The sequence below is a fragment of the Watersipora subatra genome, chromosome 1, assembly GCF_963576615.1.
Source record: "Watersipora subatra chromosome 1, tzWatSuba1.1, whole genome shotgun sequence".
Lineage (NCBI taxonomy): Eukaryota > Metazoa > Bryozoa > Gymnolaemata > Cheilostomatida > Watersiporidae > Watersipora > Watersipora subatra.
Window position 1 is genome coordinate 55325044 of NC_088708.1, and position 13576 is coordinate 55338619.

Here is a 13576-nt window from a genome sequence, read left to right on the forward strand (position 1 = left end):
GAAAAGAAAAAAAAAGATACAAGAAATGTAAGAAACCACCAACTAGCTACAACACACAAAAACAAGAAGATATAATAATATGAGAGACACCAATTACTAAAACGTACCAAGAGAAATAGTGATAAACAATGTCGATCGTGTCCTTTATGCGGTCAACATGCGGTTTGCCAGGTCCTCCAGACGACGAGCTGCCCGTCGGAGGTTGGAGGCCTCTTCTCGCAGGGCGTCCACCGTGACCTGGGGTCGAATGTCCCCCAGTCGGCTCTGGATGCTGCCTATCGTAGTCAATTTTCTGGGAGCTGGAACCGGTCGTTCCAGCTTGGGCGGACTGCACCACTTCTTCTTCGGGGGAGAGGGGAGAGGTGCCTGGGGTCCTCTTCGTGTAGGCGGCTTGGCTTTAATTGGCCCATAAGGTGTGGGTTTTTCGAAGGTTGGAGGATTAATTAGTCGGGCCTTCTGGCTCCATGCTGGGTAGCTAGCACGGTCGACTTCGTAGATGGTAATACCTTTTCCGCCGTGAGCCTTCCGTACTTCTGCGTCTTTAATTCGAGCCTGATGTTTTGAAATGGTATCTCTGGATGTGGAGTTTCTCCCACACTTACAGAAGAAACGTTTGAAATGTTGGGCTATATGGATTCTGCGCCGTCGAGGGGTAGATAATAGTTGTTGGCATAATGGGCAGCTAGTACCCTTCTCCCGACATAATTTCGAGATCGTCTTAGCTGTATCCTCCGATATCCATTTTGTCGGTAGTGGGGAGTGTGGAGCGTGGTTCTCCTTCAACGAATCCGTCTCCGAGTCATCCAGGGTCTCGCCAGGCGCTGGGTGGAGCTCCAGTGGCGGGGTCGTCACTTCAGACAATAAGGGTAATGCTCCGATGATCGGTGAAGCCTTCTTCACTGTTTCTTTAGTAATTTCCATATTTAGAAGAGATATAGGTGCGTGCGCTTCGAGTTGATAACAAGTAATGAGCGCGCTCTGTCTGGGGCCCAAGATAGCCGCCTTCTGACCTTGAACTCCGATGACTTCTCCCGATTGGACGGCGCTAGTGTCGTAATCGGCCAAATACGCGGGAGGCCTCCTTATTCGTTGGGGCCGTGACGTATTCCCAGCCCCGGTATTACTAGCCTGGGCTCCCGTATTTTCCGTGGTTCTTTCCTCTTCGGTTGTTAATTCGCCGCCAGGGTCAGCCATCGAGTCAGGGTTGCGTTCCCCTGGGGAGACCAAGGAATCTTCGCTGGGAAATCGAAGTGCTTCTGACCTTCCTGGCGACTGGGGTATTCGTAACTCCGTTAGTCGGCTAGGCAGGAGTAGTTCTGGAATGGCGGCCTCTGGATTATGGTTTCCTCGTGAGATTCGCCTTCGGGGTTGACCCCTCATGTTAGGACGTCGAGCAGGCTCGACTTCAACTGGGGCTCGTCCTTGTTGCACCGGACTGGGGCGACAGAGTCTTAACCTTCCCTCAGCTTGAATGGATCGCTGTCCATACCTCTCTATTTCGTAAGTATGATTTTCTTGACTCTTTAATACGCGATAGGGTCCCACGTATTTGGCCGCTAGCTTCGGGTTTTCCCCTCTTCTCCGCCGCTTGCTTAGTAACCACACGAGGTCACCCTCATTGAATAGTGGAGGTTCTCTCACATCAGTCGACACAATTTCCTTCTGTCTATCTCGGAGGAGAGTGTGGGCTTGCATCAACCGGTCGTGGACAGTCTGAACATACTCATGTATGCTTGTAAATGATTCCAGCCTGTTTCCGTACAGCAACTGGTCAGGAAGACGCAGCTCTCGACCCAACATCAGATAATTGGGTGTTTCTTTAGTGGCGGAGTGCGGTAACCCTCGCAGCGTCCGCATGATTTGTGGCAGTAACTGATCCCAATCTTCCTGTCCTCTGCCCAGTAAGAGGGCTCGTAGGGAGTCACCCAATACACGATTGTTTCTCTCAACCACACCATTCCCTTCGGGGTGGTACGGAGTGGTCCGAGATTTATCGACTCCCCACAAGTCACATAACTCCTGGAATAAAGCGGACTCGAATTGGCTCTCCTGGTCGGTGTGGATAACTTCGGGTAGACCGAAGTAGCCAAATACCCTCTCGTCCAGGACTTGAGCTACCGTTGGGGCCGTAGCGTCGGGGATGGCTAAAGCATCTGACCACCGAGTGAAATGATCAGTGAGCACCAACACCCAGCTATTTCCTCGAGGGGTCTGAGGTAGGGGTCCTACCAAGTCTACGGCTAGTCGTTGCCATGGCCTCCCGGCGTACAGCCGTTGTCTGTTCCCGGAGGTCCGGCCCTTTCCTGTTTTGGCCCTCTGGCAAACTTCGCAAGAGAGAACTGCCCTCCGGATATCGCCAGCCATGCCCGGCCAATACCAGTCCATTTGGACGCGTTTCAAGGTCTTCTCCACACCGCAGTGCGTCTGCTCGTGGGCTTTCCACAGGATTTCCTGTCTCAGCGTTTGCGGGCATACCACCACCACCTTTTCTCGCCCATTCTGGGTGAGATGAAGGGTCAATACACCCGACTCGTCGAGCTGGAGCTGGTGGAACATCCGGGCCAACCGCTGCAGTTCGGGGCTGCCTACTTGCAGCACGGCCTCTTCTATTCTCCTCCGGTTCCTGACGGCCTGGTAAATGACCCCTAGGTCGGTAGCGGCTCTCTGTTGTAATGCCCGCATTTCATCCAGTGAAGTCTGCACCACCGTCAATCGTTCTGGAACCTTTGGGACCGTGCTTTTACCAATTCTCTCAACGATTCCGGTTTCGCCTGTTACCTTGATGGCCTGTAACCGAGGATCCTGAAGCATTCTGGGAGGGTCGTCCGACACTCCGGGTGACCCCGCACCGCCCGGCAGCCGTACTGAGACTGGACTGGCTGGTGTGGGAGTCGGGAGGTCGGGCCCTAAGGCAGGTCCGCTGTCAGGTAGTCGAGGCCATTCATCTTCATCCAACTGGCGTAAGTTGGGACTGGATGTACCCGTGCCTCTTGGTGGCTGTACCGGAACCTGGTCCACTGGCACAGCAGTTTCCCAATTTGCTCCTGGGGTTACTAAAGAGTCACACACTTGTGACCTCGTTGGCCCCTGATCCCGCTTCTCAATGGCAGCACACTGCCGGCAGTCGACGCACTGTCGTCGACTCAATCCATCGGCGTTCCCATGCTTATCGCCTTTTCGATGGATAATTCGGTACTTGTGCTCGGCCAGGCTCTCCAGCCACCGGGCCACCTGGCAAGAGGGTTCCTTCCTCCGGTGCAACCAAACCAAGGAGGCATGATCGGTCCGGATGGTAAACTCTCTGCCATATAGGTAGGGCCGGAAATGCCGGACAGCCAGCACAACTGCCAGCAACTCTCTCCTGGTTACGCAGTAATTGCGTTCGGCGGAGGAGAGGGTCTTGCTGTAGTAGGCTATGGGTCGCTCCTTGCCCTGCTGGACCTGGGATAACACAGCCCCGGTCCCTACGTTACTAGCATCGGTATCTAGCACGTAGGGCAAGGAGGGATCGGGATATGCCAGTACTGGAGCGTGTGTCAGCAACCATTTGAGCCTAAGGAAAGCTTCTTGTTCCTCTTCTCCCCATTTCCAGGGGACTCCATCGCTCGTCAACAAGGTGAGAGGTTTGGCGATCGAGGCGTAGTCAGGCACGTATCTGTGATAGTACCCAGTGGTACCCAAGTATGACCTTAACTGCGTCACATCCTGGGGTGCTGCCCATCCGCTTATGGCCTGAATCTTCTCAGGGTCGGTAGCCACTCCCGTGTCGCTGACTATGTGGCCCAGGTACTTGACTTGGGTCTGGAACAAACTGCATTTAGAGGGCTTTAGCTTCAACCCGGCCTGTCTCAATCGCTCTAACACCTCTGCCAGCCTAGTGACATGACTAGAGAAGTCGGCTGACATGACGATGATGTCGTCTAGGTACAGCAGCAAGGTTTTCCAATGTAGCCCTTGGAGGACGCGCTCCATCAGCCGCTGGAAGGTAGCCGGGGCGGAGGTCAGTCCAAAGGGGAGCACCTTCCACCTCCATAACCCACTGCGTGTGGCGAACGCCGACCGCTCCTGGGCCTCGGCGGAGAGGGGTACCTGCCAGTATCCGCTCATCATGTCCAAGGTACTGAGAAACCTACTGCCGGACAAGGCGTCCAAACTCTCGTCAATCCGGGGGAGGGGGTAGGCGTCCTGGCGAGTGACACTATTAAGTTTTCTATAGTCTACACACAATCGCCACGCCCCGTCCTTCTTCCTCACCAAGACCACTGGAGAGCTCCAGGCCCCGTGAGCGGGCTCAATCATGCCTTGCTTTTCCAGGGCCGAAACCTGTCGTTCGATTTCGGCTTCTTTCTCGTGTCCTACACGGTACGGGTGTTGACGGATGGGTTGTGCCTCTGGGAGGAGGGGGATCTCGTGTTGTACCAGGGTGGTACGCCCCATGTCCTCACTTCCTTGGCTGAATACATCCGCATAACGGATCAAAAGGTCTTCCATCCTTCGGTGCTCGGTAGGGGACGAGCAATGTGGTGCCGCCTGTTGGAGCAAGTCCAGCATGTGGGGAGGTACGTTGGAAACAGGAGGGGGAGTTTCTTTGGAAATCTCGGCTTCTCCCTTCGCTGTCCAGGGGACCCCTATTTCGTCCGGCCCGACTCCAGTGTATTGTCCCACGACCGTTCCTGCTGTCACGCTGACGGGATGGTCGGTGGGGTTCATACATCGGATGGCCACTCTCCCCTTCTCACCGGGTTGGTGTAAGCTGGCGGCCACCATATATCCGTTTTTTGTTCCCTCGATTAACCCGACTGGTTGATAGGATGAGGACGTGAGACGTCCGGCAACCAGGACCTCGGTTCGAGGGGGAAGCGTTGTGGCTCGCATTATTTGAACGCTGCTTGTCAGAGGTCGACCCTCTCGGTCAGTGCAAGTCAACTTCTGTCCATTTAACACCAACGTGGGTTGCTGAAAGTTCATCTCACAGTGGTGGTCGACCAAGAAGGGCATGCCCAGGATGGCGTCCTCCTTCAGGGCACACACCACGAGAGATACCGTAACCTGGACATTCCTGACTCTGACCGGGAGAGTGATGAGTCCGTGAAACTGCAGCCGGGTACCATCTGCCATTCGTCCATAGTCCTCCCGAGCCTCTAATTTGCTTTTGACATCTTTAGGTAATCGCTCAAAGACATGTCGTCCCAACAAATTAGAGGTGCATCCGGTGTCCACGAGGAATTGGACGGGCTGACCTCCGATGCGACCTGGCAAGAAATAGCTGCTATTATGCGGCTTCCATGATTCGTCTCCGTGAGTCCGTCTGGCTTTGCTCGTCCTCTGGGGGCCTTTTTTGGAAGGCCGAGACGGCTTTGGCCAGACGTACGTTTCGTCCTTGGCTTCTGAGGGTGGGAGACCTGCACACTCAGGTAAGGGTTGATATGGGTTATGCAAGGGGACCGGTGGCGAGCAGGGGGGGAGCCTGTGTCGCCTAGTCCGTCGTGGCCGTTGCCACTGGCCTTGCAAGGGTATATTTGATCCACAGTCAGTACTTCCCCCTACTGCTGTGGATGGTAACCGTTTCCCGACCTCGTGACTTGAGGCGGTTGTCCTTGGGAGGCTTGGGAGCACCGGCGTTGGGTGTGCCCTGTCTGGCCGCAACCCCAACAATTTGGTCCCCTTTTTTCCACTCCCCGTTGTCCCAACAGCTTTCCTTCCCTCAGTCCATCCGCTAATCCCTTTATAGCCATCAGGACGTCGTTCAAGGTGGCTGATGGAGGATCCGAATGGACGGGGGCGACTGTAGCGGGGGTAACCTCCTCCTCCTCCACCGTCATTATTAGGGGTCGGGCACCAGGCCGAGGAAGAGTGGGCTGGATTTGCAGGAACTCATTCCCCGCCTGCACTGCTTCCTCCAAGCTCTGGGCCTTCATTGCTAACAGGTGGCGTTGGAGGGGCGTATTTCCCAGAGTCAGAGAAAACGCATCCATGGCCATACTGGACTGGTAGGAGTCTGGAAGGTCAGCGTACGCTATCTTCACCAGACGCTCCATCTCTGTGGCATGTTCTTGGAGGCTCGTCTTTGGTTCCCTCTTGAGGTGGAGCCTACTCTTAGCCTCTCTCGGGGAGAGTCCGTACTTCGTGCGTAAAGCCGAGAAGATGGAGGCAGGTGAGTCCCCTCGACTACAGCTTCTGGCTCCCTCCTTCAGGGTCTCCCGCAGGTGGAGGAGCGTGGCCTTCTCACTTCACTCATTAGCTTCCGCAACCTCTTCGAACTGGGAGATGAATAACTCTACATCCTCACTCCCATCGAACTTCGGAGGCTTGAAACTAGCTTCTCCTCTGGGTATTTGTAAGGCTCTAGTGATAGCCTCTGTCAGCTGCCCAATCTGGTCGACCTGCTGTAACTCTGCCTCAGCCAGATCTCTGGTAGCATTCCGTCGGCTGTTTGGCATGGTTACCAGGTTCGTCTTATAAGTCCTAATTACCGCAGTTAGATCCCACTGCTGCCACCAGTGTGTTGGATCCAGCGACCAACACGTAGAGGCGACCTGGGTCGGCTTACTCTACCGGTCTGCATTCACCTTCCACAGGGGCCGTGTAAGTGTTGCCCGTTGACCAACACGCGGAGGCGACTAAGTCGGCTTACACCACCGGTCTACTACAACCACCTTACACGGGGAATTGCTCCCTGAGTGATATTATGCTCGTTCGACAAGGTCGACCTGAGGTCGACCGGGGTCGACAGTGTTTCTATACTCTACTCCCAAAGCACAGTCCGTAGACTGAGGCTTGGAGTAAATAAGTGCTCAATGTGATTCTGTTATTGCGCAAGGTAACAGAAGAGTATGGGTCCAAATGCAAAGCATGTATTGAACGATTTAACTGAGCCGAAGCTCGGCCTTAAATACAATCAAATATGTAAATGAGGTGGTAAGGGCCAGCCCCCTCTAGGGGCGTGACTACACAAAAGAAAAAGGGAACACAACTCTAACGACAATCAGAAAGAGGAGATGGTAATGCATGTTTCCATCACAATATGAAGGTAAGCATTTGACTTGCTTCATTGAGTTTGTAAAAACATAAAACACAAATTCACGTGACAGCCTTATATAAGGCTATAATTCTCTCTAAATGATGCCTGTATCTGTATTTTCACAACATATGATAGTAACAAATCTTGGAAAACTGTTATTCTGTCAATATACTTATGTAACCGAGAAAAAAACACTCCTCACTTGGAATGTGATAAGTAGGCAATATGCGCGTATATATGCAATCAAGCCTTAGTAAAACTAATAATAGACAGACACCTGTTAACTTGTGTCAATATATTATATTAAAGACCACATTAGGGAAGCTACTTAGTAGTTCATACAAGTCTATAAGCAGGCTGCCATGGCATCATTATTGACCTTGATAATTATATTTACTGGAGACAACTTAACATCAGAGGGTCTTATGTATATCAGCAATTCTAATTTGAATCTATAGTCAGTGAAATTACAGACATATACTTTTAATGTGGTGTACTTAACATAGGCTAACTACAGAGTACAGCTAAAGTACAGCTGTAGTTTGCACACACTGGTACTCTTCATTGCACTAGCTACATTGTTTGTTTTAGCAGACTATGGACTGCTGCAAAGTTTATGGTTAGCTTTAGCAGAGAGTCATGTTTTGATTTTTTATCTAGTGAACTGAGTTGAGGAAACTAATAAGTATGTTTTATTTTATTCTCCTTTACTTGGTGACTATTTTTTGTTTCTGTATTTTATACCAACCAATTGTACACTTGAAAATTGTTGAATATTGTTATTTTGGTTTTGATAGTGTCATGATTGCGATAAATTAAAATCAATACATACCTCAGTGAATACCTTCAAAGACTCAGTTCACTATAGTCTAAATATAGTTAACTATTATTATAATAGTTCATTATAGTTCACCAACTATTGTACATGTATGTTCATAGAGAACCATCTATATTTATATTTAGTTCACCATCAATCTAAACCACTTTTCACCCATAACTGTGAAATATTCTTCACGCTATAATAAAATGCACAGCATGCATTATAAGATGAACTGGGGGATACACATGCGTAATAAGGTGAACTGGGGGATCAACAAGCATAATAAGGTAAACTGGGGACTACAAATGAATAATAACGTGAACTGAGGGATTCATCAAGAATACTGACAAAGCAGCTTGCTAGCTGCCAGGCTTATCTTATATAAAAATAGGTTATATCTTAGTAGAAAAGATGGAGGCAGGAGGCTCAAAAGTGTGCAGCAGACAGTGAAGGAACAACAAAGCATGAAAGTCTATGCAGCCTCAATGGGCATCATAAGTAAGTTACTAGCTGAATTTCACTAGGTTATTGTAACAATAGAACCACACACTGACGAGGAGCCTGACTAGCGCACCAACCTTTCCACGGTGCAAGCCACCAACAAGCATCTGAGATTGGGGACCTACATAGACTAGTTAACTATGTCAACTATAGTCTTACTAGAGTTAACTAAAACCAATAGATTAGCAAAAACAGATAAATCAGACCAGGTACATGCCGTGAGCAGCTAATATTTCTATTCATATATCTATCCCACAGTTGTACTAGATACAAATCTAGATAGGCCTACAGTTGCTGTAGATTGGTAAAAGGATACAGATCTACCAGATTAAACTAAACCACTCATATTTTACAGTTAAAGCAGAAGTTGCTCCCTCATTACAGTACTGTCACAGTAGTCTCACATCAAATACCTCAAGTTTACTTTCCTAGTACATAGTGCAAAAGGCGTTTACATGACGAATAAAAGACAGCAAAACCTTTTCACATGCACAAACACAACATTCCCTCATTTCTAGTTCTGGTGACTAATCTGTCACTGCTGGCTATCTTCTATCAACAACTACAAATTCAGTCAGCTAGTCAAACACAAGGGAGACAAATCCAAATCTTTTCAATATATATATAACCAATAGAATTGGATACTTGTGGTTATCATAATCACCTTCATCTTGAATTAGAATAGCACTTGGCACAGATTTACAGGCTTTATGCTCCTCTTATAGAAAGCTATTACAGCTATTAGAGCACACCTTGAAGTATGCCTGTTCATTTACCTGTATAGGTCTGTCATAGTATAGTCATTCTGGTGAAGAGACATACATGCAGTTCGATCTTCGTTTCAAAGTGTAATGGAAGACAACTTCATATTCAACACCATAACACCTTGGAGTATTTCAAAGTTGGCTTGAATTTACGCCTGCTTGGTGATTTCACTCAAGGAAATATAGCAATTTCACTGCTATCCTTTTTTTCATTGAGTAACTTGCCGAAAATATATAAAAAAAATATATTTATTCACCCAATACACAACAAAACCGCTTCAAATGTAAGGCCAAATTTTAGTGAGCTTTTAATATATCGCGCAACAACTACTTGCACAATTAAGACTTGCATTTTCTTCCAGTTTCTTTATCACCAAGAGAAGACAACTTGCTACCACGTGTTTTGCTATAGCTTGTTAGATGTCTATGAACAATGCTTTAATAGTCATTTGTTTCAAGCGTTTAGTAAATGAATTCAAATTTCTCACTATTTAACCTTTAAGTTTATCAAATCGATAAATGAACCTTCATAAAATTTTATAGAAAAACCAGGTGGAAGCAACTCCAACTGATGTTGTTATGCCAAATTAAAAGTGAGGTTTAGACAAGATAATCAAGACATGACAACTACTACATAATCTAGCCAATAATTTATTTTTAAACAGGTTTTTCTAGCATAACACTATAAGGTACCTACAAGGATAAAACAGAAAATGGATAATAATCAAATGCTTATTACTTCAAAATATTCCCAAGTCGGTTGATATATTAAAATGATTACTAAATGAATAAATTTACATGTACTTTAATTTACCACCAGCACACTGGTGAGAGATATTCCTATAAATAATAGATATGAGGACACTAACAGTCTTGAAACTTTTTATATTCGATATTGTCACATCATAATTTCTATTATTACTGAAGATTTTCTTTAGTCTGCATATACAGTCATACTTCGACTTACGAGCTTAATGCGTTCCGAGACTGAGCTCGTATGTCAATTTATTGCATGTTGGTGCAATTTATTTTTATATAGAACAGTTAAATATATAATGATTGGTTTCCATACTCTATAAAAATGCAAATAAAACTCTCAAAACAAGATATTGAAACAGAAAAAACATGTTGGTTATTGTCCTAACTTAACACATGCTTTCAAAAAGCAACAATTAAAAATAATGCAAGGAAATGTGACTAATTAAAATGTAAAATTAAATACATACAATAGCAGCTAACGCTAGCATTTGCCAGGAAGGGAGAGATAGTTATCTTTCATTACAACAGTTGACTTTGATAAATTTGAATTTTATCAAAGTTTTAAAAGACAAACTTAGAAGCAAACCTAAAAGCAAACTTTCATTTTTAACTTAACATAATTAAAATGTTTTCGGCGTTCATAGTTGTAAGTTTCTCACTGGTTATCTAATTTTTCCTTTGTTTCGCTTTCACGACCAGCCGGCAATTTTAAGAGAAACCTATCTAAGGACGTTTGCCTTTGTCGCCCTTTCAACATGGCGTGATTAGGACGAACACTGGGACAGATGTCGTCACAAAGGGTTAATGCATGACCACTAGTCAACTTGTCCAATTGTCTATTTTTTATAGCTTTGATAAAAGCACCGGCTTTTTTACATAGCCTCGTTTCAGTTACGCTGTCACCTGCCAATTGTTTGTCTTTTATCCAATGCCTGAGCAGTCTCTCCATCAGCAGTCGTGAAGATCGCTGCGCTGTTTAGAAGCTATAGTTAGTCCTTTTGCAAACTAAATGCCCTGAATATAACCCTTCAGTTTGATAATTGTAGATGTATTTCTGTCATATTGCTGAGCTAGCTCAATCACGCATACACATTTCACACATTTTTCAATAAATTTCCGTTTAATATCAATTGTTATCATTCGCTTTTTCTTTGCGTTATTTTTCATTTTACTGGCAAACTTTTCGTCTACGCACAGTACTTTTAATTTACATAATTCTGCACTGAAAATCGCGCACAAAAAACGTGAAAAATAAAGAGTGATGCTGTTCTCATAAAACACCTCCGGCATACTTGGCAACTGACTCATGTGCTTATATCTCAAACATGGCTCGTATGTTAGTGCTAAAACTTGCTTGAAAGCTGGCTCCGTACCTCAAGTTTCTCATACGTAGTGGCAACCGTAAGTTGAAGTAATACTGTTGTTGAGTATTTGTGGTTTGTTGTAGTCACTTGTGATTGTTATAAACTATTGTATAATAGTCTTCTAAAAAATACATCAGATGTTATTAAACTTATAACTTATCAGTTTTTATTACTATTTGATTAAATAATTGATACTTTGATATACATATAAAAATTTAGCTGCTGCTCCAGTTTTGGCTGAAAAAAATTGATGCAATGTTAGCATTTTTGCCCAATTACAAGACTACAACTAATTCAGAATATCATCAACAAACGAGTCTGTGTTACAAATGTGAAGTTACTGTTCCAGAACAAACTAGGAAAACATAACTCCCATAATTATATTATATAAGTTCATTATTGGTTGACAAAAAAGCTTTGTAATTTGTTATAGAGAACAACCATGAATTTCACAAACTATCAGTGTTCGTATATCCATAGTTTTAGAATAAATTTTAAACATTCAAGTTATAGTAACTAAAGCTAATGTTTGCGTTTTGATTGAACAGACATGCACTACAAGATTAAGTAAAATGCAGGTTTATTTAGGCTTTTAGCTTTTAGTCACACTCTTTCTAAGACTAAATTCTGTGCAGTGTCAGTATCATAGGTAAAATAACTTTATTTTTATATAAATACTAGCTGTGCTACCCAGCGTCTCCATGCGTTAAAAGTCAGCTTATAAACAATGAGAGTTGCTCCCTTGCTATTAACCTGGCACATTGCCAATGGAGAATTTGAGTAAGCTTACTAATAAGAGCTATGCTTCTCATGACGTTATGCCATGACTTTGCCTCATGATAGATAGCGGTAGCGTATTTACTCTCATATAGCGACATATATCGCCTGGTTTTAAAGTACTGGATTAAAAAGGATATGGCTTGGGATACATCGGAAAAGACACTAGACCATGAGAGGTTAGCAGAAGTAGCTATCATAACTACCCAGCTGTTAAACTTGCTGCAAAGGAATACCATATCCTCCTGGAGAAACCGATGGCCATGACGTACGAGGATTGCTGTGAAATTGTTCAAGTGGTCCAGAAAAATGGTGTAATCTTTGGTGTCTGCCACGTGCTGAGATATTACCTACAGTACATATGCATTTGATAGCTGATTGAATCTGGAGAAATCGGAGAAGTTCACAATATCCAGCACACTGAGCCAGTAGGCTTTTGGCACTATACGCTCACTCATATGTTCGAGGGAAGTGGAGGAATGAAAGTAAAAGCTCTTCATCCCTTCTGGCAAAATGCTATTATGACCTTGGCCTGATTTGCTATTGGTTGGGAAACAAGAAATGCAACAAGATCTCCAAGATATACCAGAAAATGCTGGTCTAAACTGCCTTAGTAGCACAATAGAGAAAACATGTGTGTATTCTACCAAAAAATATATATTTGAGCAGAGCCAAGGAAGGCAGTTTCCGCTGGCCAGTGTCAGTAGTTGCAAACATGGCTTATATCGAGGATTTGACAGACGCTCTACAAAATGGTCAGTATGGTAGATGTGTTTATGACTGTAATAGCGATGTTATGTCGAATCAGGCTGTAAGCGTGCAATTTTTGGGTGGAGCAACAGCAACCTTGACAATGGTTGCTGTTGCTCCACCCATAAACTACCGAATATTACACAGAGCCAAAAAAAGGAATAAGAGGACACGGTGGTACCGACCATCATCTCATGGTGTAATCCATGAGTGGTGGGACCATCTTCATTGATGTAATTTGAGCCAAAGATCAGAGCCGAATTTTAGCAGGACCTGACAAGACACTCTACAGTCACAGGCTTGTGTTTGAAGTTTTTTTCTGCTTATTCCTGGTTCCTTGTCAAGCATTCTGGAAGCAGCATGATTATAATCCTCGCTTGTCCAAGTTATTCGCATAAGATATGGAAGCCCCCAATTCAGTGAAATTTCAGCATGCATATTTAGGGATATTGTCTCATTCATTGTGCATGGCATGAATTCTTACGCGCAGCTGGATTTGTTATTTGGTGCTCAATGAGCTGCATCATTTTTTGAAATGTTACTTTTTATATATAATACATATTTTTATTGTAGAAAAGCAGATAAACAATACTGTTTAAAATAAGTTTGGTTGAATAAATTATTCAAAGTCTTCTAGGAAAATATTTAAACATCTTCACTAACAGCCATTCAGACATTCAAAACTAAATTACTTGAACTAATACTGAAAACTGTTAAGTCCAAAAATGTGAAGCAGCCGAAAAAATGTGAAGCAATACAAAATGTGAAATAACAAAAAATGTGAAACCATTTACTTAGAATTTTAATGGGAAAGCTGATG

At 45.0% G+C, this 13576-nt stretch overlaps 1 pseudogene; it reads left to right on the top strand.

The window, feature by feature from the left end:
- LOC137389079 (inositol 2-dehydrogenase-like) overlaps positions 1-13154 on the top strand; it is a 53587-nt pseudogene extending 40433 nt beyond the window's left edge.
- Positions 13155-13576: the final 422 nt, after the last annotated feature.